The sequence below is a fragment of the Macrobrachium nipponense genome, chromosome 42 (assembly GCF_015104395.2).
Source record: "Macrobrachium nipponense isolate FS-2020 chromosome 42, ASM1510439v2, whole genome shotgun sequence".
NCBI lineage: Eukaryota > Metazoa > Arthropoda > Malacostraca > Decapoda > Palaemonidae > Macrobrachium > Macrobrachium nipponense.
In genome coordinates, this window is record NC_061103.1 from 1,347,833 (window position 1) to 1,372,605 (window position 24,773).

Below are 24,773 nucleotides of genomic sequence, written 5' to 3' on the forward strand. Positions count from 1 at the left end.
AGCTTCGTCTACCTTCCATCTAGAGCTATGACAAAACCATCTGGAATACGCTGGATTCCAGATCTCCATAAAACGATCTCCAGATACCTCCCGACTCCCGAGAGAGAGAGAGAGAGAGAGAGAGAGAGAGAGAGAGAGAGAGAGAGAGAGAAGAAGAGAGGTTGATTCTAAATTCTTTAAAAAATGTCATATATCTGAGCCATTGCAGTCAACAGGGAGCACTGATATTGAAGTTCCATTTACCAGTTCTCGCTGGAGACGGAACAACCACTGTTAGATGATTGGCTGGTGTGTCTTTGAAAACGAGAGAGAGAGAGAGAGAGAGAGAGAGAGAGAGAGAGAGAGAGAGAGAGAGAGAGAGAGAGTTTCTCCCAAGTAATTTAATTTAGATTCAAGATTGAAGAGAACCATCTGCTTTACCAACATGAAACATGTACCCAATTATCGAAAAAAAAATTCCGATTAAAATTTCTTCTTTCAAGCACCCAGGCAATGTGAAAAATAACTTGCTCTTATTATAAGAATAACGAAGGAAAACGACAAAAATTTCGGTAATAAAAGCAATTACAGCATTTTCTTCTTCAAAATATTGATAATGAAAATAATATGACAAAGACTTTTTTTTAAGATTGCTGTGATATACAAACCTACTATAGTATCTTCTAAAAACAATTATGGTGACACATGTAGCATTTAATGACAGATCTAAAGACATGGACCGGTAAAGACATCTACTGGCAAAGAAATGGACCACTAAAGGCATGGACTGGTAAAGACATGGACCAGTACAGACATGGACTGGTAAAGACATGGACCACTATAGACACGGACTGGTAAAGATATGGACCACTATAGACATGGACTGGTAAAGACATGGACCGGTACAGACATGGACTGGTAAAGACATGGACCACTATAGACATGGACCACTATAGACATGGACCAGTAAAGACAATGACCACTAAAAACATGGACCACTACAAACATGTGTGAGTAAAGACATGGACTAGTAAAGTAATGGACTAGTAAAGACATGAATCAATTAAGACATGTTTCAGTTAAAACATGGACCACCAAAGACGTGGTTTAGTAAAGATATGGACTAGTAAAGATATGGATTAGCAAAAAAAAAAGACATAGAGTAACAAAGACATGAACCATTCAAGACATGTTTCAGTAAAGACATGGACTAACAAAGACATGAACCTTTCAAGACATGGAGCACTAAAGACATGTAATAGTAAAGACGTGGCCTCGTAAAGACATGAATCAGTAAAGATATGAATCAGTAAAGACAAGGACCAATAAAGACATGGGCCACTGAGGACAGAGGCCAATAAAGACATGGACTTCTAATATCATGAGAATATACGCAGAAACTGTTCTGGAAGCAATGAACTGGACTTTCCTTTATAGAACAGAAACGGAAGAAAAAGAAATTCGTGGCAGCAGAACAACAGAAACAGAAGAAACTGAAATTCGTGGCAGCAGAACAACAGAAACAGAAGAAACAGAAATACGTGGCAGCAGAACAACAGAAACAGAAGAAACTGAAATTCGTGGCAGCAGACAACAGAAACGGAAGAAAAAGAAATTCGTGGCAGCAGAACAACAGAACAAAAGAAACAGAAATTCGTGGCAGCAGAACATCAGATAACAGATAATATACAACAAAAGAACCAACAGAAAAAGACTGAATTAAAGTGGTCTGAGAATGTAACTAATATCCACCAGTTCACTTTATCACAAAGATGCCAAAGAATAGAAGACTTATGTCATTCAGTGATGCGTTCATTTATCGAAATGTTAATTATTTTTCAGTAAGTAATTTTTCTTAATGGTATTTCTACAAGGGTAAAGTAACTGATGATAAATGGCATTCACTTTTGAATAAAGATGGAAGAAGAGAAAGAAGCCAGTATGAGAGATGCAGTAAGTAACAACAGATTATTATTATTATTATTATTATTATTATTATTATTATTATTATTATTATTATTATTATTTATTATTTATTTATTTTTTTTTTTGCTCTATCACAGTCCTCCAATTCGACTGGGTGGTATTTATAGTGTGGGGTTCCGGGTTGCATCCTGCCTCCTTAGGAGTCCATCACTTTTCTTACTATGTGTGCCGTTTCTAGGATCACACTCTTCTGCATGAGTCCTGGAGCTACTTCAGCCTCTAGTTTTTCTAGATTCCTTTTCAGGGATCTTGGGATCGTTCCTAGTGCTCCTATGATTATGGGTACAATTTCCACTGGCATATCCCATATCCTTCTTATTTCTATTTTCAGATCTTGATACTTATCCATTTTTTCCCACTCTTTCTCTTCAACTCTGGTGTCCCATGGTATTGCGACATCAATGAGTGATACTTTCTTCTTGACTTTGTCAATCAACGTCACGTCTGGTCTATTTGCACGTATCACCCTATCTGTTCTGATACCATAGTCCCAGAGGATCTTTGCCTGATAGTTTTCTATCACTCCCTCAGGTTGGTGCTCGTACCACTTACTACTGCAAGGTAGCTGATGTTTCTTGCACAGACTCCAGTGGAGGGCTTTTGACACTGAATCATGCCTCTTTTTGTACTGGTTCTGTGCAAGTGCCGGACATTCGCTTGCTATGTGGTTTATGGTTTCATTTTTCGTATTGCTCTTCCTACATATGGGAGAGACGTTATTTCCGTCTATCGTTCTTTGAACATATCTGGTTCTTAGGGCCTGATCTTGTGCCGCTTTTGTATCATTCCTTCAGTTTCTTTCTTGAGCTCTCCCCTCTGTAGCCATTGCCATGTGTCATCGCTGGCTAGTTCTTTAGTCTGTCTCATGTATTGTCCGTGCATTGGGTTTGTTATTATTATTTATTATTATTATTATTATTATTATTATTATTATTATTATTATTATTATTATTATTATCTTGATTAGCAGGGTTCGAAGAATACCCTACTGAAAAAAATTAAATAGAGAAAAAGAATAAAGAGATAAAGTTAATCATCAAACAAATGAAAAATATTAACAACAGTTGTCAAAAAAATATTGAGGCACTCGTGCAATTAATCACCCAAACGATTAAGAACATAAATAATTATTCATTGCTGTTGCTTTGAAATGATAAATGTACAGTTCGTTAATGATGATTTCAGTAGAACAGACCCTATCAACTATTGGATGAGTCAAGCCGTGTGCTAAGTTGGTCTTACTTTATTCATTACTGTAAACATGCCTTAAAGAATATCAATATGTCTTCCAGGGACTTAATATATTTTTTTAATACTAAGGAGTTAACCCAGTTTTCTTATCATGGATATTCTGGGGAATCAGATTTGCAAACAGGGAGGCATATATACGTGTTTCTGCACTTTCCTACATAGGCATTAATAATGTGGCCACGAGTTCGATTCTCGGGCATTCCATTGAGGAGTGAGAGATGTGTATTTCTGGTGATAGAAGTTCACTCTCGACGTGGTTCGGAAGTCACGTAAAGCCGTGGGTCCCGTTGCTAAATGACCGATGGTTCCTTCCAACGTAAAAACACCATACAAACAAAAACAAACATAGGTATTAATACATGAAAATAAAAGACGATTTTCATCGCCAATCACAGTTTTAGAAAAACTATTGTTATTTTTTCTCTCTTGCAATATTGTTGAATTTCCAAAGCACCATCGGTACTTTATTTCTTTTATTTACAAATAATCTTTTGATGTATACCAAGTTACATTAGGAATGGATATAGCGGGTTTTTTTTTACATGCAATGACACTACAGACACCTAGACTACGATCTATAATATTTCAATGCATTTCAAATGCAACATTACAGCTCGTAATCTGTATTTTATCTGAAATCCCAGACCAATATTATCCTAAATCCCACAGCGATTTGATGTAAAACAAACCACTAATGAATGCAAATTCTTTCTCCCCTCCCCCCTTTTCAATCAACAGGTAATCCTAATGAGGATACTTTTTACCTTTCAGCATCCTACAATGGGTCCTATTGTGCTCTCTTCAGATTAAATCGCTAACAAATGTCAGGCCGAAATATTCATATATTCCAACGAATTCGAAATATCCAACAGCCAATGTTCTATCACATTTATTCATTAGTTTTATATTTACAGTGTTTAAAAGGCAAATAAAATGTTAGGTTTTTCATACGATTCTCTTACAGTTAGGAGCCTTTGATAGAGGACACTATCAGTAAATAAAACAGTATTTATCAGTAAATACAACAGTGTTTACTTCGTACATCACAGTGTAACTAACGTAACCTAAATAAAAAATATGACGGAAAAATTTAATAAATTTTGGACATGTATCAGACTTACAATATACAAAGGAAGTTATGTACGCCACTATACAGATTTCTTGTTTATCCTCAAGGCTACCGGAATATTAATATATGAAAGTGGTGAATATTAGTTAAATGATCTTTTCTCTTAAACACATTTTGTACATGAAAAATGAGACTAATTATTTTTAGAATAATGAATAAAACTTATTCATTATATACTATGTGCTTAGCGCACTCGTACCATTAAATATTACGGTGCAATGGCTGGCATTTATACCAAATAACTAAATATCAATGGAAAGGCAGTCAATTGCAGATTTCTGTGGTATTAAAAATCCACGTATCTAATTTATTTTTGCTGACTATTTATTTACCGTAAAGCAATAAAACTTATGTTCTTGGTGAACAACCCATTTTGACTTTTATTACTTTTCATTTTGAGTTTTTGAACATGCTGCAATCAGGTTTAACTATTCAAGTTTAAAATAAGATCAATGAAAAACCTACCATGAGAACTAATTTTACAAACACGGATCAAAGAAATTAATATTTTATCAAGTTCTCGATGTATTCACTGATTTTTAAAACTGGCCCGATATCTCCTTAGGTCTACCTTTTGCGCTTATTGTATGCCACCTTGATAGAAGTTGGTGCATATTTTTGTTCCAATTCGTTCTCCTGTGCACAACATTTCTGTTTAGCCTTGTAAGAGTATGACTCGCCTCAATCACTATACTCGTTTTTTTTTCCATCTGTCCACCCTTCTGAGGTGTTCACGCATGGTAAAACTGCGTCCCGGGCTTTGAATAGTTACGCTATGTGTAAGGTTTAGGTAAATAAAAGGATATCTGGGTGTGCATTTGCAACTGAAAAGTGTTTAAATAATTTACTGTATGTGAATTACACCGTTGATATTCGAAATAGGATATTGTTATTATTGTTGAAAGTAAGGAATTTTCCCGCCACTACGTCTGGCTGTTCCATTCGCCACCCCGAAAAGGCGGCTTACATTCAACAATAACAACAATATCCTATTTCGAATATTAACGGTGTAATTAGCGTACATTAATTATTAAAACACTTTTCAGTTGCAAATGTACACCCAGATATCCTTTTATTTACCTAAACTTACTTACACAAAGTGTAACTATTTAAAGCCCGGGACGCAGTGTTACCATGCGTGAACACCTCTGGAGGGTGGACAGATGGAAAAAAAAACGAGTATAGGTACTTCATGATTTTTTCCAAATCAAATTCACATTAACAAAACACTGACAGCTGTTTTTTTCATTTTTGTCATACCTTTGCCAAAATAAAAATAAAAAATTTTACTGAAAAAAAAAACTATTTCTGCTAAAATTTAGTACTTGACCTGAAATCAAGCATTCCTGAAATTACGGCAAATTCTAAATAAAGGGCTCACAATGGTACCCCATGCTTGCTGTCATGATCTACCCAACTGTTGTCTGTATCGATAGAGTAAAGGTTTCGTAAAAAGCATTGCTCGAGTACAGAATACGTAAAGATTCCTTACTAAATACCACTGCCAATTTAAAACACTGCCAAACACTCAGTAACTTCACCCACCACAAGAACAACCCATGAATAATTTCATATCTCATATACACACACTTGTATTCATAAAAGGCATAATAAATTAATAACATTTACAATACATTTTAATTCGGTAACATGACTTAGGCATGAAGCATTTCATAACAGATTTACAATATTTTATAAGCAATATATACATCAAGCCACTTAATATCTGAGGAAGGGTTTCTGTATAGATACGGTACAGTAATTTACAGGGTTCAATATATACACGACCCAGGCCAATTTGTGAATGTAATAGACGAAACTTGTTGACAGGAAATACTCCTTTGTCTTTCCTTGAAGCACCGAGCTCTAAACTTTCTTTGAAGTATCTTTTGCTGAAAGATACCTTAACACTTTCTAACAAATTAAGCTTTCTCTGACAGAGGTTAGAGAATTTACAGTGTAACGTGTAATTCTTATATGAAATGGGATAAATTCCTTAAGGCTTATTCTTATGGATACAAGATAAGAAAAATAAATCCAGAAAAGAAGACGTATTTGCATTATCGATTACAGGATTTCTAATATATAAAAAAAGATTGATGGTATGAAGCTCACAATCATGGAAACTCCTTTTATAGAACCTAAAGAGTCACATTCAGTGAAACAGCTTTTCAAGAAATTTGGACAATTCTGAGATTAATTTTCTTTGGCAGAACTTTGAACAATTTCCATATAGTAAATAATGATGCGTCTTCCCTTAATTCCAGCCGTTAGCAATAAAAAAGTTTGATTCTGTTAAAACGTGAAAAATCTCACTTTTATTAAAAACTTTTAAGAAACTGGAATATTTAGAAACTGGTATGCACAAAATATCTAAGAAATAAAGCAGTTTTTCGTACGGAGGCATCTCTTCGAAGAAGGTAACTGAAAATGCAACATTCTCTCTTTGGATTTTCGTTGTTTTCAGTTAAGGAAAATTGCCATTTTTTTTGTGACGAGAAAGAAATTCCATAAGAAAACAACCAGCCTCTTGTAAAACAAGTACCTTACAAAACAAACATCCGGTTAAAAACTGTGGCAGTTTTACTTCAGAAAATACCGCTTTTCCAGTTTAAAAAAATATAATTCTCTATCAAACAGAGATGTCTCACACAGATATCACTTAAGCATCGGCTTAAACAAACGAAGGCGATGTACAAAGGAAAATGCTTAATTCTAATAGTACCAACATATACTCGAGAAAAGCCCAGTTAGGAGATATTATTTTCTTATCTGATATGGATCAGTTTTTAAAAAAAAAATCATTACCTCTTGCAAAAAAAGGAAAAGGAATCTAAATCTATTAATACATCGCAATAAAATCCTAACAGACTTTAAAACTGCCCTAATAAAATCATGTTAATAAAAATGACAACCAACTTCATTTCTTAAGAACTGATCAGAAACAAACTTTATCAAAAGAGAAAATGGAAGGAAAGAATCGTATATCAGAGGATAGAATTATAATGGCTAAAAAAATCTACTTTTTGTTCAAGATGCACATCCACACAATATTATTTTACAGGTACATTTACTGCCCCTTAAAATATTAGTTGATTCGACTTTGGTACATTAATGTTGTTAATTATAAATTACTCAAAAGTAGATAGAAACATAAGAAAGGTTATCTGCTAAATGTCATTTGATACAGAGAAGAACTTGGCCAAGTTCCTCTCTGCTTCGACGCAGAGAGAGAGAGAGAGAGAGAGAGAGAGAGAGAGAGAGAGAGAGAGAGAGAATGACTTTGGAATCTTTCTGAATCCTTTTGTCACTGTATTAAGTTCCTGGTCACTTGATCGCGCGGTGTATCTCGGATTCACGGTAAGGAAAAATCGCCTTTGCCACCGTCGAAGGAAAGACGAAAGTGGTCATCTTCATCTGGGACTTCCTTACGGCATTGGGTGATTCGCTGGCTGGTAAGAACTGCTGGTAGTGGCGTAGCTCTGCACCGGTGAGGAGGCTTTACTGCTGTGTCCGAACCGCTCGGAGATCCTTCTTTTATGGACCATACAATAAATAGATAAATGAACAGGAAACTAAATAGATAAAATAGTTAAAGGAAATAAACAGATAAATTAACGTTAGGAACTAAAAAAAAATAATGCAAAAAATTGAGAGTTTTCCAGTGAAAGACAAATATTAGATGAAGTAAAAATCGTAGATAAACGGAAAATAACAAAGAAACTATAAAGCAATGAAAAATTAAAGGAAAATAAATAAAGTATAGGTGGAAACAATAAAAAAAATCAGTAAACATATGGGGAAAAGGGAAATAAATAAAACAGGTAAATGAAAAATAATTAAAATAATTAGTAAAAATACGAGAAAAAATACAATAAATAAAACAGGTAAGTGGAAAATACTAAATAAATCAGTGAACATATGGGGAAAAAGAAAATAAAAAAAGCGGAAGAGTTGAAAATAATGAAGAAAAAGGGAATACGAAAAACAGAAACTAAATGAATGAGATTATGGAAAAATAACAAAATATACAGAAAACATATGAGGAACTCAAGAAAAATGTATACAAAACTTAAACGATGAATCTAAAAGATGAGAAAGCGTAAGTTTCAGTGACTGTAATTCTTGGAGTTATGACGATAAAATAGCTGTAATTCTTGGAGCGATGCCGTTCTCGGTAAGCGTAAAGTTATGCGTCTATCCAGTTTCCCAGGGAAAGGAATAACTTCCTCTCTTATTTATCTTTCTGCGAGAAATAAACACTTTTCGGAATCAAATTTTTTCGGTGCAACTCTGGCTTGTTATCTACGCGTCACCTACTCCTAGGTGACAGTACTATACACCATCTTACTTAATGGGCGGAATGTCTTTCCGTTCGTCTGTTATTCAATCATGGCCAAACGGCTGGTTCATGAAACTTGGCAGGGTTATAGTGGGGACCCCTATGATGGTTTATAATGGGGGTTTTCATCCTACTTCCCCCCCAAGGGGTTAGGGGTAAGAAGGGATTCCCTGAAACGGAGGTGGTTCTGTCCGTGAAACGAGGCTGGCTACTCCCGTAGACTTAGTTACTTTATGAATTTTCATACATAGTAATTTCTGTATACATATGTTTGTTAGTATGGTTAATGCCAAGTAGATGGTGACACACGAAGACGTCGTTTTTTTTATATCATTTGGCGACGCCACGCTATATACAAATACGTGTATATAATACCTTGATCCCCTGAAGGGCAAGTACTAAACATCATATGGCAAATGTCAAATAGAGGGCCGCACGAAGATATCGTTTATTAACTACGGCGTCCCACTGCCATGTGTTCCTCTCCTACCCTGTTAACACCTTCAAACCTTTTACTGTCAATTAATGTTTCAACGCTGAGATGACCTCATAGATCCCAGTGCTTGGCGTTTGGCCTATATTCAATATTGAATTCAGTTCTTTGTTCCCTTCAGAGTTACGTGGTGGGGGTTAGCTTTCATTCGGTATAGTATGAAGACTCTTCATATTCAGTTCGTGACAATAAAGGCGAATCAAAGATTACGATGATAAATAGCCCAGCTCTTACCTCTTACAAATTCTGTTGGCTTTCAACCAGATTCGCTGAATAGCAGCACCAATATGGAATAAACGTGCCTCGCTGTGGAACTTCTCCAAAGTTCCAGAGGTTCTATACTCCTCACACCGTTGGACTGTGGAACAGCCTCCCAGGTCAGTGTTGCCATTTGGTATGTTTACCCTCCAAACTGGGTAGAAAGACTTACACAAAACCGGGGAAATAAGTGGAAATTAGCGTATCTATTTGTAGTATACAGGATATAGACCAATTTTATCATTACTGCATTACTGTGACGACTAGAATTCATGGAAACAGTTTGTAAATACATCGGCGTATGTGTGAAACTCCACTAAATTGGCAACGATGTCCCAGAGGATGTGGCGCAATTGGAACTTCAGAAGTTCAAGCAAAAATGCAATGCATGACTACCCTAATATTTTTCTCCCATTTTAATACTTTTTAAATGTATGTATATTAATTAATTTTTTTGTGATAGGTGGGATCTCTTTTTCTCTGCATTTCACTTTACTTCCTCTTAATTCGTCCCAGTGAATTGGAAGCTTGGATTTCCAGTCAATGGCTTCTTTGGCCCTGTTCCTTATGACTGGGTTTCATCTACTGAATATATAATAATAATAATAATAATAATAATACTAATAATATAATAATAATAATAATAATAATAATAATAATAATAATAATTCATTGTATCCATAAGTCAGGTTTCGCAGTCTACAAGACACTGTATGGAAACCATCAAATTAAATGTCACTTGGCTTCATTACTTTGATCACATGATCTGCGTCTTGCAAAGAGAAACGTCGTCATCATTCAACGAGGAGACATATCTTAATACGTCTTACTTCACCATGAAAAAATTAGTTCAAAGTAAAATGCTGGACCATTCTCACAAAAAAAAAAAAAAAAAAAAAAAACGGAACTTGAGACAGCATAGCAAAATTTAAAGTAAAAATAGATCAAAACATGTGTCAGAATTCTCGTGTGGGGGACGTTCGTATGCCTTGAAATTTCGGTATGGTATTAGTTCTCACTCAAAGCTTGGCATCTTATGAAAATTGATGAATAAGTTTGGCGTGGAAATAAGATTTAACCAGGGACCAAGAGGCCGGCCATAGCAGCGTATTCCTGAAGATATTAGCAAGACATTACTTGCGTACTATTTTAGAGGCTTTTGCTGTTTCGTGACGAATGACGTCCCAAAAAGATCACCCATTTGAGTAAATGAAGGAGTTTAACATATTTTATGCTAAACCACTGAGGATCACGGAGAGAACTTAGAACTTTGCAGAGCAAATATTTTTTACATCTTTTGAAAGTCCGTGGGGATGTTTACCATTTCACTAATCTTGTAATCAATGCAAATTCACTCTCTGAATCTGCAGATCGATTGAATTCACAGTGTACTCGAAGTCGGAAATGGGAATTTAAATCCGACAAATTAAGTCGTTCCTGATAACGTAGAATAATATATCTTCTTACAGGAGTTAAAGGCCGAGAGCCTAGACTGCAAATATGCTTGTTAAAATTGATTAACGCTTCCAGTTTGTTCATGGTTTATAAGCTTATGAAGAGATATCAACGGTACAATAAATTTATTGAGTTAAACTGCTGGTATTAGGTGAAATTTGATAGAGTAGGTTATTTGTCGGCTGCAAAATGAATTTACTGATCTTCAAGCAGTCGGGAACAGATAAAGAATTATGGCACTCAATGGTACAATTTGGTACCATGGAATATTTGAGGGTATTTATCTATTATTTTCTGCAATTTGGATCATCAAATGCAGTAAGAATAGAAGATATATTCACAGAGTTGCGGAATATACAGTGATTTATCGATGATTCTGAAGTTCGTTTGTTCTGCATCCATTGGAATATTGTTCACCAGTCCGGGAGGAAGTAGTCTTTGGTATCTGCTTTCTTATATTTATTTATTTATTTATTTATTTATTTATTTATTATTTATTTATTTATTTATTATTAGGCAGAAACAGCTCCGAGTGTGGCTTGCCTATCCACAACAAATCCAGATCAAGATTTAAACCATACCATGAAAATATCCTGTTCGGCTTCATTCGAAAAACCCTTTCAACAGAGATCTTACATTGTCACCTTTAATGACTATGCCAAGTCGTGGAATGACACTCAGATGTCGCGGGTTCGCGTCTTCCCCAGGCCGGTAAAAAATTACTAGCTCTGTATCATGATCAGTTATTGCTGCAGTGTGGAGTCTGTGGTGGGAGGTTGGAACCAACATTCTTAGGAAGCTTGGGTTTCAAATCAATGGCCCATATGTGTGTGTGTGTGTGTGTGTGTTAGTTTCATGTGTATAGGTTTTATCTACTAAAATATAAAATAATAATATTAATATACATTAGTGCAAGCTACTCACTTTACAGAGTCAGCTCCCATATTTTGTAAAAGCATCACGACTCCACCCTACCCAGTACCAAAGACTTGTGGAGCGGCCTTTCCGTGGGCGATATTGAAATCGTTGCTTATAATTCCTCAACAGAGGATATTTCACCATTTTGAAGTATGGGGTTTAAATTATTTTGGTTTTCAGCATGCTGGTTTTATTATTCTTTATTTTACGCTTATGTTTTCACTCATAGCCATTCATTTCTTTAGAAATTTTTTAGTAAGGTAATGAAACTATGAGGCTCTTTCCATCAGAAAGTTTGTGTTTTGTGATGTGAGAGAGAGAGAGAGAGAGAGAGAGAGAGAGAGACTCTGACCAAGAAAACTGATATAAATTATGAGTGATAATGGCCACGTGAAAAGGCGCATTTGTCACACGAGGTGTTATCTGTCATTTAAAAAAAAATATCCACAAAATGTACGTCTGAAATCGACGTCCTCTTTGCAAGTTTAACAATTGGAAATTTGCCTGCAATTCAAATATAACTTCTTGCAATTTCCCCAATGTCCTGCAACTAACTGTATGATAATAACTGTATAAAAAATAAAATACACCTATTAGCGTGAGTCTTGAAATGGAGAAAAATATCCAGTTACGTGTATATGTGCAACTGTACACATATATTTAAAGATAAATCTGTACAGAAAGCTTTACGGAATTAGTGTACAGACTTATCTTTAAATATATGTACATATACATAACTGTGGATTTATTACTCCGATAACTGCATCCCTTAACCCGAAAAACTTAAGCTTAAATGTCAAACCATAATTATGCTCACAACAATTTCAATATGCAGCGCATTAAGAGATATCGCTCTCTAAAATCATACCATACAATTTTTTACTTTCTTGTGTCATTACCATTAATATAAGTACGATTTTTACTACTACTTTGGATATTACCAGTTATCAATTTATCTAGTGTATCTAGATTATGTGCAACGTAATGCCTCTACTTTGGATATTCCATGTATATGGCCCTGAACTGAAATACAGATTATTATTTGATTATTACTTATTATTATTATTATTATTATTATTGATATTATTATTATTATTATTATTATTATTAAGAAAAAATGGACAATCAAAAACTAAAGATTACCGAGATACTGTATAAGAAGGAGACTCATCTTGAAGAGTTCTTTATGTTTCAGCTGAATGAGGTTTACTTTGTCCAACCCTCTCCCTTTGGATGTGGGTTACACCTATCAGTTAAATATGAATGTTATTCAAATCGTCATCTGTTTTAATACCTCAAGACGTCCGAGAATCTTTGCATATTAAAACGTCATAGGTGATTCTCTCCTCATTTTCCGGCTCTGACTTCTACATTTAAACTTGTCAGTCGTCAAGGCCAGTATCACCTTCTTTCAGCATAGGATTTTTATGAATGTACGTGTTGAAGGTCCCATAAATTCGCAACGGTACGTAACATCCTCGGATTAGTATATATTGCCGTCATTTTTTCAATGTTAAGGTACACCATATTCGAAACTACTACATAAACAGTTTCTGGACATCTTGTCTTCCACTCAGACTAGGTAATTTTTTCTCAAGATTTTCTATGTATTTTGTAGAAATAAATGACCCTTCTAATGACTGCATCCTTTACAGTTTGAAAGGGAGGTTTTGAAATACTGAGTGCCTTTTATTTTTTTGTAAAAGACAACTATGGAGATTTTGAGATGGCTATTTGTCTATCTGTCCGCACCTTTTTGCGTCCGTCCTCGGATCTTGAAAACTACTGAGGCTAGAGGGCTGCAAATTGGTATGTTGATCCATTTAAAGTTAGCCATACTCGTGCGTCTAGCAACGATATAGGACAGGCCACCACCGGGGAGTGGTTAAAGTTTCATGGGCCGCGGCTGACACGGTATTATTCCGAGACCACCGAAAGCTAGATCTATTTCCGGTGGTCTTGATTATACGCTGTACATAAAACTCGACTGCGCTAAGAAACTTTGGCGCATTTTTAGCTTGTTATTCATGCAGGCTGATACCTGTTATGAAAGACCTTCCAGTAATACGATTTCTGTTTGGGTTTAATCATTTCCATGCCTGAGAGCAATTGAGGTTTGTTTGATGTTCTCTGGACTCTCACTTGGGAGTTTTCTTGTGAAAAGAAAAATTAAATTGAACAACACTAAATTCTGTTTATCATTACTCATCAGAGTCTTGTATTTCCAGGAAAATAAATACGCAAACAAATTCCAAATAATAAATAAATCAAATCAAATAAATGAATAAAGAAATAAATAGAAAGCCTTTCCTACGTTGTGGTTTCTCTATATTTATCACCACCACCATATGGATAAAGTTATCTGTTATTTCCTATGAAATAAAATTATATAAAGGAGTGCCACTTAAATTCTCACTTGTATCTAAATAAACTAAAAATAAATGTGTAAATATATGATGAATGTTAAAAATCAGGCAGACTAACCGTTCAATTTCATGCGAGAATCAGAAAGCTTTTGTGAAGGAAAGATTTGAAAATGCGACGAATACGAATCAATTTACAAAACTGAAAGCAAAAAGAAAAAGAAATCTGCAGAAGCGAGAGCGCTTGGCCATGACGTCCTGTGTACCTATATTTTTTTTCTATTTCATTATATTTAAACGCTGACAAGATTGATTTAAAATTGTCCGCAATTTACATAATTGCATGGTTTCGGAAGGATGATTGGAATGCATCAGTTGGCTGGCCCTCAGTTTTATTCTTTTGATGTTGAATTCAAATGGATTTGCAATATGGCGGGATCCTCTTAGCTTTTGGCGCAGCATCCAGTTAAATTGGGGCAAATTTCGGCGTTTGGTTAAATTGGGTATATTTCTTTCAAGCTCTGGCATACTGCCAACTTAGTCTGTCACTTATCTGTCGAAAATCATCCATATTTTTCCACGCACTTAGTGGTAATTCCATTCAATAGACAGAGAACCTTAGTGGTAATTCCATTCAATAGACAGAGAACAGAATAAAACAAGTAAATAATGCGCTGAAGATTCTTCGGCGTAATCGAGTTTCTTTACAGAGTATAATGCTGTACGAACCTCTCAGCCACGGCCCATAAAACTCTCACCCGCGTCCCATGAACCTTTCAATCACAGCCCAGTGGTGGTCTTGTTATTGGCAACTATAGTGGTGCCAAGCGCACGATAATGGCTAACTTTAACCTTGAAATAAAAACTACGGAGGCTAGAGGGCTGCAATTTGGATGCTTAATGATCGGAGGGTGGATGATCAACTTACCAATTTGCAACCCTCTAGCCTCAGTAGTTTCTAAGATCTGAGGGCTAACGGACAGAAAAAAAGCCCCCTCAGTTTTTTTTTTTTTTTTTAATTTATCTATATATTTATATATATATATTTTTTTTTTATTTTTTTTTTTTACAAAAAACTAAAAATGTACACCAGCTGTTTAGATAAATTCACTCCGCTGTATTCGTAGGTAATTTTGGGACCTATCACTGCGAGTTTAAGCAAGTCTTAAGTCATTTCTCTTCCATAGTTTGGTATACTGACCAACAAGCCATGTTAAATGACTTCATTTCAAACCGAACATCATTTGCGAAAAATTGGGAAAATGCAATCATATAAAATTTCACTGGAAATGAACACAGCTCGATAACTACGCTTCATCGGAACAATAATTTGTTGGATTTCCACACACACAGAGGACTGAATACAGTTAATATCATGACAGGGGTTTTGAAAGCAAAGCAAATTCGATTTCCCGCGAGTCTCTCTTTCATATAAAATACTATTCTCTTTGTGTATACATAAACCTAAACGTTATGCGTAATTTATATAAATCCCAACATTTGAAATCTACTGTAGAGTTAACAATTGATAACAAGTGTAAAATTTCATGTAATGTTCTCTAAGCAAGAGCCCGTGTCTTACCATACCAGCAAATACTGATGTGGGCTCGTATTAAAAATAAAAATCATATTTATGAAGAAGCGCTGTCTGTCTAGTAGTTTCCAGCTTTGTTTCAAACAAAGATAGTAAAGTTCAGATTTTTACAAGGAACTTGGGGGATATACAATAAAACTGCTAGTTCGAGTAATGAATTACAATGCACAAGCGACTTCGAAACCATCTCGTCTACTCTTAAACGTAGCCAATCTGAACATGATGTCTAGGAACTGTGAATTTTGTTAGTAATTTCGATTATAATCGACCAGGAGGTGACGGATTCAATATTCTCAGTAATAGCATAAAAAAGAAAGATTAAATAATGGATTCACTATTTAGCACGAAGCAAGAAATTAAGGTACGTAATTCGTAATACACTGCATATCTAAAATTTTGTACGTAGACACTTGATACTTAAATTGATTGGTATGCAGTGTAGTTGGGATACTACTCAAGTTACGTATAACCCATTGATGACTTTTCTCTGTCACTTGACTTTTGGTCGGTGAGCTTATTTTTCTTTTCAACTTTGACGTTAAAATATTCGAGTGGAAATACTCTCAACTTACGTCGGAAAAATAAGACAGTAATTAGACATAATTGAAATGTAGACATGCAGACGAGGCGATAAGAGGGCTGACAACCAAATATCAGGACATAGTATAAAATAAATCCCATCATATTCATGGCCTCTTCATTTTCGCAAATAAAAAAAAGATAATAATAATAAAAGAATTAATTTTCTATATCTTTGAGGGATCAAAAATAGAAAGAAAAAAATAAATACATTACTATTCATCAGATACAAATAAATTGTGGCTACAAATCGACCTTACGTTTTTGCTGAAGAACAAATGACGATCACGCAGTACAGTGTAAAGAGACAAGAAATTATCTCTCATGTTACAAAGGAGGAAGCCTCCTAAAACAAAATCAAGACCAGCCAATACCATGATAATTTAAATTATCTCTCTTCTTCAGTAAAACTGATAACAAACACTTTCCAGAAAAAAAAAAACAATAACAGAGACGTTATGTTATTTTCTATATCTTTGAGGGATCTACCTAAGCCATCAATCAGACGACGTTTCACGTGAAATATATTGAAGATACGATCGGACTTTGAAAATATCAGCAAAAGAAAAAAAAAGTCAATCAGTATTCACGTAATAGTCATTTAACGCAGTACCGCGTACATAGACATTCAAAGTAATATACTAACGACGTATATTGGCCATCACCAGAGGGAAGATTTCTGGCACTGGCGCTTAAGTTTATCCTTTGTTCTTAACATTTTCGGGGAAGAGAAAGCAAAGCCGCTTCCCAGCTGAGCGCAAGTAGGGACATCAGAGTGCGATCAAGGAGTGAGATGAGTCGAAGGAAAAGAAATTGCTTTGGACAAATTTTGGTAGGTGCATTTGTTCCGTTGATGTCCAAAAAGGCTTTTATGGCCTAGTAAACTGAATGTTTGTTAGACTGGAGCAAACATTGGGTAATAGATGGTTTAATCTGACATAAAGAAAACAAAATGCATTTACTGGTGGCAAAGCTATTGCGACCTGGGGTTGACATCCAAAAATAGAAAGAAAAAAATAAATACATTACTATTCATCAGATACAAATAAATTGTGGCTACAAATCAACCTTACGTTTTTGCTGAAGAACAAATGACGATCACGCAGTACAGTGTAAAGAGACAAGAAATTATCTCTCATGTTACAAAGGAGGAAGCCTCCTAAAACAAAATCAAGACCAGCCAATACCATGATAATTTAAATTATCTCTCTTCTTCAGTAAAACTGATAACAAACACTTTCCAGAAAAAAAAAAACAATAACAGAGACGTTATGTTATTTCTTATAATTTTTAAAGGAAACAGAAAGACAGATCTATGACAATTAAGGCTCAAATAACCACAAAGTTGAAGGTGTTACTTAGTTACTTATAAATAACATAATTTGGCTCCTACTTCGAAACTTTAAACGCAAAGCAGGGTTAAATTCTATAGAACAACAATAACGTCAGCACATTAAAAATACGTTGAATCACAAAACAATTTGAAGTTCACAGAACACGGCTAACGTCAACATCCTCAAAAAACGTAACATTACGAAGAAATGGAAAATCTATACAAAACCCCTAGCATAGGAAATGATAGCATCACGCAGGGGCCATGTAAATCAAAGGCAGTATGAAATCCCACGAACCACGTCTTTGAATTCACGGCGAAAATCATTTTAAAACACACGCGAATATACATACATGAGGCGACCGGCGGCGCAATAGTGTTCCGGGTTGAAAGCAAAATTTACGTGAGTTCGAATAGATAACCAGAGGTTTCCCAGCATTGTTGCCAATTTAGTGGAGCTTCTCACATACGCCGATGCATTTACAAACTGTTTCCATGAATTCTAGATGTCATAGTAACGCAATAATGATGCAATTGCTCTAATATGTATATATACTACAAATAGATACGTTAATTTCACTTATTTCCTCGGTTTTGTGTAAATCTTATACCACGTTTGGAGGGTAAACACATACCAATTGGCAACACTGTTTCCCAGTGTCGGAATAGGAACACCGTATTTCTATTTCTCTTTTGCATTCGTGTTTTTTTCCTTTTCATAATGAATGGAAAATATGACTCTTTAAATTGATATTTTATGGTTTCTTTGTTATCTTCCATTTCAAAACCAGTTGCTACTTCAACCACTAAGATGAATACAAGGTTTTTATATATTTTTGTATTTCGAGTTTTTGTATATTTTTTTCATAATGAATGGAAAATATAATTTTTCCTATTAATATTTTGAAATGTTTGCTTAATTATCAAACAGATAAAAAATGATCTCTTCTTCAATTCAAAAAATACAAAAAATCCCTTATTTAAAACAACACAAAAATATGATTCATACCGCTAGTTAGGTGAAATTTTACGTGCAGGAAAATGGTTCAATTCTACAGAATAACTCGTCAAAATATAAGAAAATGTCTTACAAAAATTATTTGATTCTGTAGAATAACAATGACACCAATTTATCGAAAAAGATTGACGTTAAAAAAATGGTTCGAATCTTGCAGAATATCGCGGAAGTCAACGTATCGAAAATATTGACATCCAAAATCTTTTGATTTCTGTAGAATACAGAAGACTGAACTTACCGAAAAATGTTGACATACAAAATTTTAAGAAATTCTGTAGAATAACAAATACTTAACCCTATCGAAAAATACTGACATCCAAAATCTTTAGAATTCTGTAGAATAACAAAGACTTAACATTATCGAAAAATACTGACATCCAACAAGCTTCCAAATTCTGTAGAATAACAAATTCTTAATCTTATCGAAACATACTGACACCCAACAATCTTCCGAATTGTGTAGAATAACAAAGACTTCGCGTTATCTAAAAATACTAACATCCAAAATCTTAAGAAATTCTGTAGAATAACAATGATTTAACATTATCGAAAAATACTAACATTCAAAAATCTTTCGAGTTTCGAATAACGCTGACGTCAACATATCAATAAATTTCTGCACATTAAAAGGCAGGAGGGATCTTCGCGTAGCATGACTTAAATCAGAGAGAGCATGAAATACCCCGAACCAGGTCTTCGAATTCGGGGGAATTCCACTTCAAAAGCCCCGAAAATAAACGCAGGGTGACCCACGCGACCTCCAGTGTTCCGGGTTGACAGGAAAATGTATGCGAGTTCGAATAGACGTCCTGAGGTTTCCTTCCCAGTGTTCTATAGACTTTGGACTTCTAAGTCTTGTTTGTCTGTAGTTCTATTCCTTTAAGGAGGAGATATCACTACTAAAATCTGTATACCTACCTACACACACACAACACACACACACATTCACACACACATACACACACACACACACACACACACACACATATACATATATATATATATATATTATATATTATATATATATATATATATATATTTTATTATTTAACATTAAGCCATTTTCCTTCATATTATAAACGCCGCATGAATCCCTGTGCAGACAACTTCCATTAGTTGCCTAATACACCAACGTAAATAAATCTTGCAAGTGTCCAGAATGAATATTAAGGACCTTTCTTTCAACTCCCTCTTTCACACATTTACCCATCCCTTCCTAAGCCTCATTCATTCTAACTCTTCCGAATTATACACTCTTTTCATCACCCTCTTGTCATTCACTTCTTCCACACCACTGAACCATCTTAGCACTCTCTAGTCAATCTTTACACCCAAGTTAACCTTGGAGCTGCTTTTGTGTATATCATTTCTCATCCTTTCATTTCTTCTTGAATCTTGCCTAAGCCATTATTTCACATTTTTTTTCCGGGATGTTTCCTTTCATTCACATTGGACTTCCACACTTGACTTCCATAAAGGAAAGTTGCTTCAATAATCCCCTTGCTTTCACAAACACTCTAGGTCTCCTTCTAGATTTCTGAGCACACACTAATACTTCCCATGCTTCATGTAATATGTGTCCTACCCTACCTCCCCTCTCATGCTACAATCATCATAAATATTGACTCCCAAATACTTATAGAAATCTACTGCTTCCATTGTTCCACTCTCCATCTTCATCGCTCCATCTTTCTCCTTTTCATTGACCCTCATAACTGTAACATTTACTCTCAACTTTCTCGTCCTGCAAACACTTTCAAAATCTCACTTATTTCTGCAGTTTTTTCTTCACTGTCCCCATACTGTACTTTATCATCTTAAAATTCAATCAATTTACATTGTATTCACGTCTCATTCCATAGCGCACTATTAACTTAATACTATTCTTTTTGTATTTCATTAATATATTTCTATCTATTTATGATATAATAACTATCAATAACTGCTATTCTACATCATACGTCTTTAAATCCACTTTATCATACCATAGTAATGCTTTTGTTTTCATTTTACACCTATATATATATATATATATATATATATATATATATATATATATATATATATATATATATATATATATATATATATTTATTTTCCTTTCAAACAGTTTTGACCGACAGTTCTTGAAGTTGCTTACGTCAACTTTACCTTTATACTCTTAAAATTTATGTTTTGCCCTACATTTCGTATTACCTTTATATTAAAAAATTTTTCCCCACTGTTCCCTCGGACTGCTATTAACAATACTAACTCAAAAATTATTTCCGCATGTTATTCACGAAATAAGTCTCTGAAACTCCATTAATTTAAAACTTTACCTAAGGAGAAAAATGCCTCGGGGATCAGAGAAGTTTATTACTAAAGATTTCAGATTAAAGTTCACAAAGAATACCACAGGAACGATACCTTTCGCTTCGGACTTTTTTAATTTGACAGAGAGAGAGAGAGAGAGAGACCTTACAGACCTTACAGGCCTTACATCTTGTTCGGGTTGCCCCAGGTCCCTCAGTGTGAGGCACCTCTAATGTCTACCAGAGAGTTGCTAGTACATCTTCCGGTATATTTTGCATCTTCCAATCTTGGATGGTCTGGGATGCAGTTTAGATATTTGTCGAGCTTATTCTTAAACACATCTACGCTCACTCCTGATATATTCCTCAGATGAGCTGGCAACGCATTGAATAGACGCTGCATTATCGATGCTGGTGTGTAGTGGATTAATGTCCTGTGTGTTTTCCTTATTTTTCCTGGTATAGTTTTGGGCACTATTAATCTACCTCTGCTTGCTCTTTCTGATATTTTTAGTTCCATGATATTTTCTGCTATTCCTTCTATCTGTTTCCATGCCTGAATTATCATGTAGCGTTCTCTTCTCCTTTCTAGACTATATAATTTTAAGAATTGTAGTCTTTCCCAGTAGTCTAGGTCCTTAACTTCTTCTATTCTAGCTGTAAAGGACCTTTGTACACTCTCTATTTGTGCAATATCCTTTTGATAGTGTGGGTACCATATCATATTGCAATATTCAAGTGGACTACGAACATATGTTTTATAAAGCATAATCATGTGTTCAGCTTTTCTTGTTTTGAAGTGCCGTAACAACATTCCCATTTTTGCTTTACATTTTGCCAACAGAGTTGCTATTTGATCATTGCATAACATGTTCCTATTCATCATCACACCAAGGTCTTTAACTGCTTCCTTATTTGTGATGGTCTCATTATTAGGTCCCTTATATGCATATAGCTTTCTTTCTCTGTCTCCATAATTTATTGATTCAAATTTATCAGAGTTAAATACCATCCTATTTACCTCTGCCCAATCATATACTTTGTTAAGGTCTCTTTGTAGAGCGTTCCTATCTTCATCACAAGTAATTTCTCTACTTATTCTTGTGTCATCTGCGAAACTACTCACTACCGAATCCTTCACATTATTGTCTATGTCTTCAATCATAATAACAAACAGTATTGCAGCTAACACCGTACCTTGCGGCACACCGGATATTACCTTGACTTCATCCGATTTCTCGTCGTTTGCAATAACTATCTGTTTTCTGTTGTGTAAAAATTCTTTTAACCATCTTCCTACTTTTTCTAATTTTCTTCGCTAATATATTATGGTCTACTTTATCAAAAGCTTTTGCAAAGTCTAAATAAACCACATCTGTTTCATTTCCGCTTTTCATATTTTTGAATATGTTCTCACGGTGGACTAACAGTTGGGTTTGTGTACTTTTTCCGGGTACGAAACCATGTTGTCCCTTTATTAAACAAATTATTTTTTATTAATGTTTCATAATATTTTTCTTCATTACCCTTTCATACACTTTCATAATATGTGATGTTAGACTCACAGGCCTATAATTACTTGCCTCTAGTCTTGATCCACTTTTGAAAGTAGGGGTATATATGCTAATTTGTGCTCATCATAAATCTTGCCTATATCTACACTTTGTCTTAATAATATTGCAAGTGGCTTTGCGATAGAATGAACTACTTTCTTTAACAAAATAGCAGGAATTCCATCAGGCCCTGCAGCAGCTCCATTTTTAATTTCATTAATAGCCTGCACAATATCAGCTTCATTAATATCTATGTCAGCTAAATATTCACTATTTTCATCCCTTACTTCTATATCATTATCTTCATTATCTATTCTAGGGGTGAATTCTCTCTTATATCGTTCTGCCAGTATGTTGCAAATTTCCTTTTTTTCATTCGTTAATCTCCCTTCAATTCTCAGAGGGCCTATTTCTATTCTTCTTTTATTCATCTTCTTCGCATATGAGTATAATAGCTTGGGGTTTTGCTTGATATTTAATAGGGTTTTTTCTTCCAAGTCCCGTTTTTCATTTTCTTTTGATTGTATAATCTTTTGTTCTGCATTTTCTATCTTACTTTTTAGTTCTATAACTTTCCATGCATTTTTTTCTTTTGCAAGACCTTTTTTCCACTTTCTGATTTTCTGGAACAAGATCCTTCTGTCTCTTGGTATGCGTGAATGATGTTTACTTTTCTTCTTCGGTATATATTTTTCCACTATTTTCTCCAATATTTTATATAATATCTCCGTATTTACCCTTATGTCATCACTTACGAAATGTTATCCCAATCTTTGTTTAATTCTTCATTAATTTCTGACCATTTTATATTTTTACTGTAGAAGTTGTATTTCCATATCCTTCCCACTTTTTCATTTCTTGCTTATCTCTATTTTCACTTGCTTTGGAATGAACTGTTAATTCTATGACATTATGGTCTGAAATATTCGCATTATAAACTATTATTTCTTTAACATAATTCATCTCGTTCACAAATACTAGGTCTAAAGTATTTTCCTTTCTTGTTGGCAGGTGATTTATTTGTTGAATGTTGTATTCTAGTAGCATATCTAATAGCTTTTCAAATTGCCTCTTATCTTCTGCACTACTATTACTCTCTTTTTTATATGTATAAGTACAACCACAATCTCCTATTCGTTCTTTCCATTCTACGAAAGGAAAGTTGAAGTCACCAGATAGGAGAATAGTCCAGTCCTTGTGATTTCTACATATATCATCCAATTTTCAATTATTAAGTCAAACTCTTTAGTATTAGGAGGTCTATATATTACTATGTTCATCAATTTTTCAGATTCAAATTCTACCGCTATTAGTTCACATTCTGAGTTACTATATTTCTCATATATTTTTTCCTTGTTTTTTGTCTTTCCCATATATTGCGGTTCCCCCTTGATTCCTATTTTTCTTTATATCTGATCTATAAGTTTGGAACCCCTTTATTTGATCATCATTCCCAGTCTCTTGGGAATACCAGGTTTCACTTATATTCATTATATCTATTTTCTTTTCATTTTGGGTTAGTTCTTCTAAGTACTCTATTTTTCTTTTTGAGTTACTCGTAACTAAACCCTGCGCATTCATCACTATGATGGTTTGCGTGTTTTTCTCCTTCATTTAATACTGGTAGTAATAAGGATTTTCCCATGTTTCTCTTTCCTGTTCTGGTATGTTGTTCTTTTTTTCATTTCCAGAAATTCTGACATTAAAAAATCCAACTTTTCCATAATATTTGATCTTCCTTCATCATAATTATTCATTTTGTGTCTGAATCTGCAATTTTTCTCCGTTTCTGCAATATCCTCTTGCATAATAAATACAGTTATTATCTCTTGAGTAGAATTTCGGAGCTGATGCTTTGAAATTTTTTGCTGACACCTCTGCATATCTCATTGGTGGTTTGCTTTTCTCTTTTACCTGATATTCTTATTTCTCTCTTTTATTTGTTTCTTTCTTATTTTGGATTATTACTTGGTTGGTTATTTATTTGATTATGATTCATGGCTACAGGGTGCATATATTTGCATTTTTTGTCGAACTTACATCCTTTTCCTTCTTTTAGGTTTTTACATATTTTTGGATGCAGATCTCTGCAATCATCCCCATATCCATCTTAAGTATGCACATTTACCATATATTTCATAGTTTTGACATATCTTAGGATGTTTGTAGTAACATCTTTCTCCAAATCTGCAATTCCCTCTTTTCAAAAGGTTGCAGATTTTGTCTTT

General features: G+C 34.5%; 1 pseudogene; it reads right to left on the minus strand.

Annotated features, from left to right (window-relative positions):
- Positions 1-7,636: 7,636 nt before the first annotated feature.
- Positions 7,637-24,773, minus strand: part of LOC135212923 (PDF receptor-like) — a 267,896-nt pseudogene continuing 250,759 nt past the window's right edge.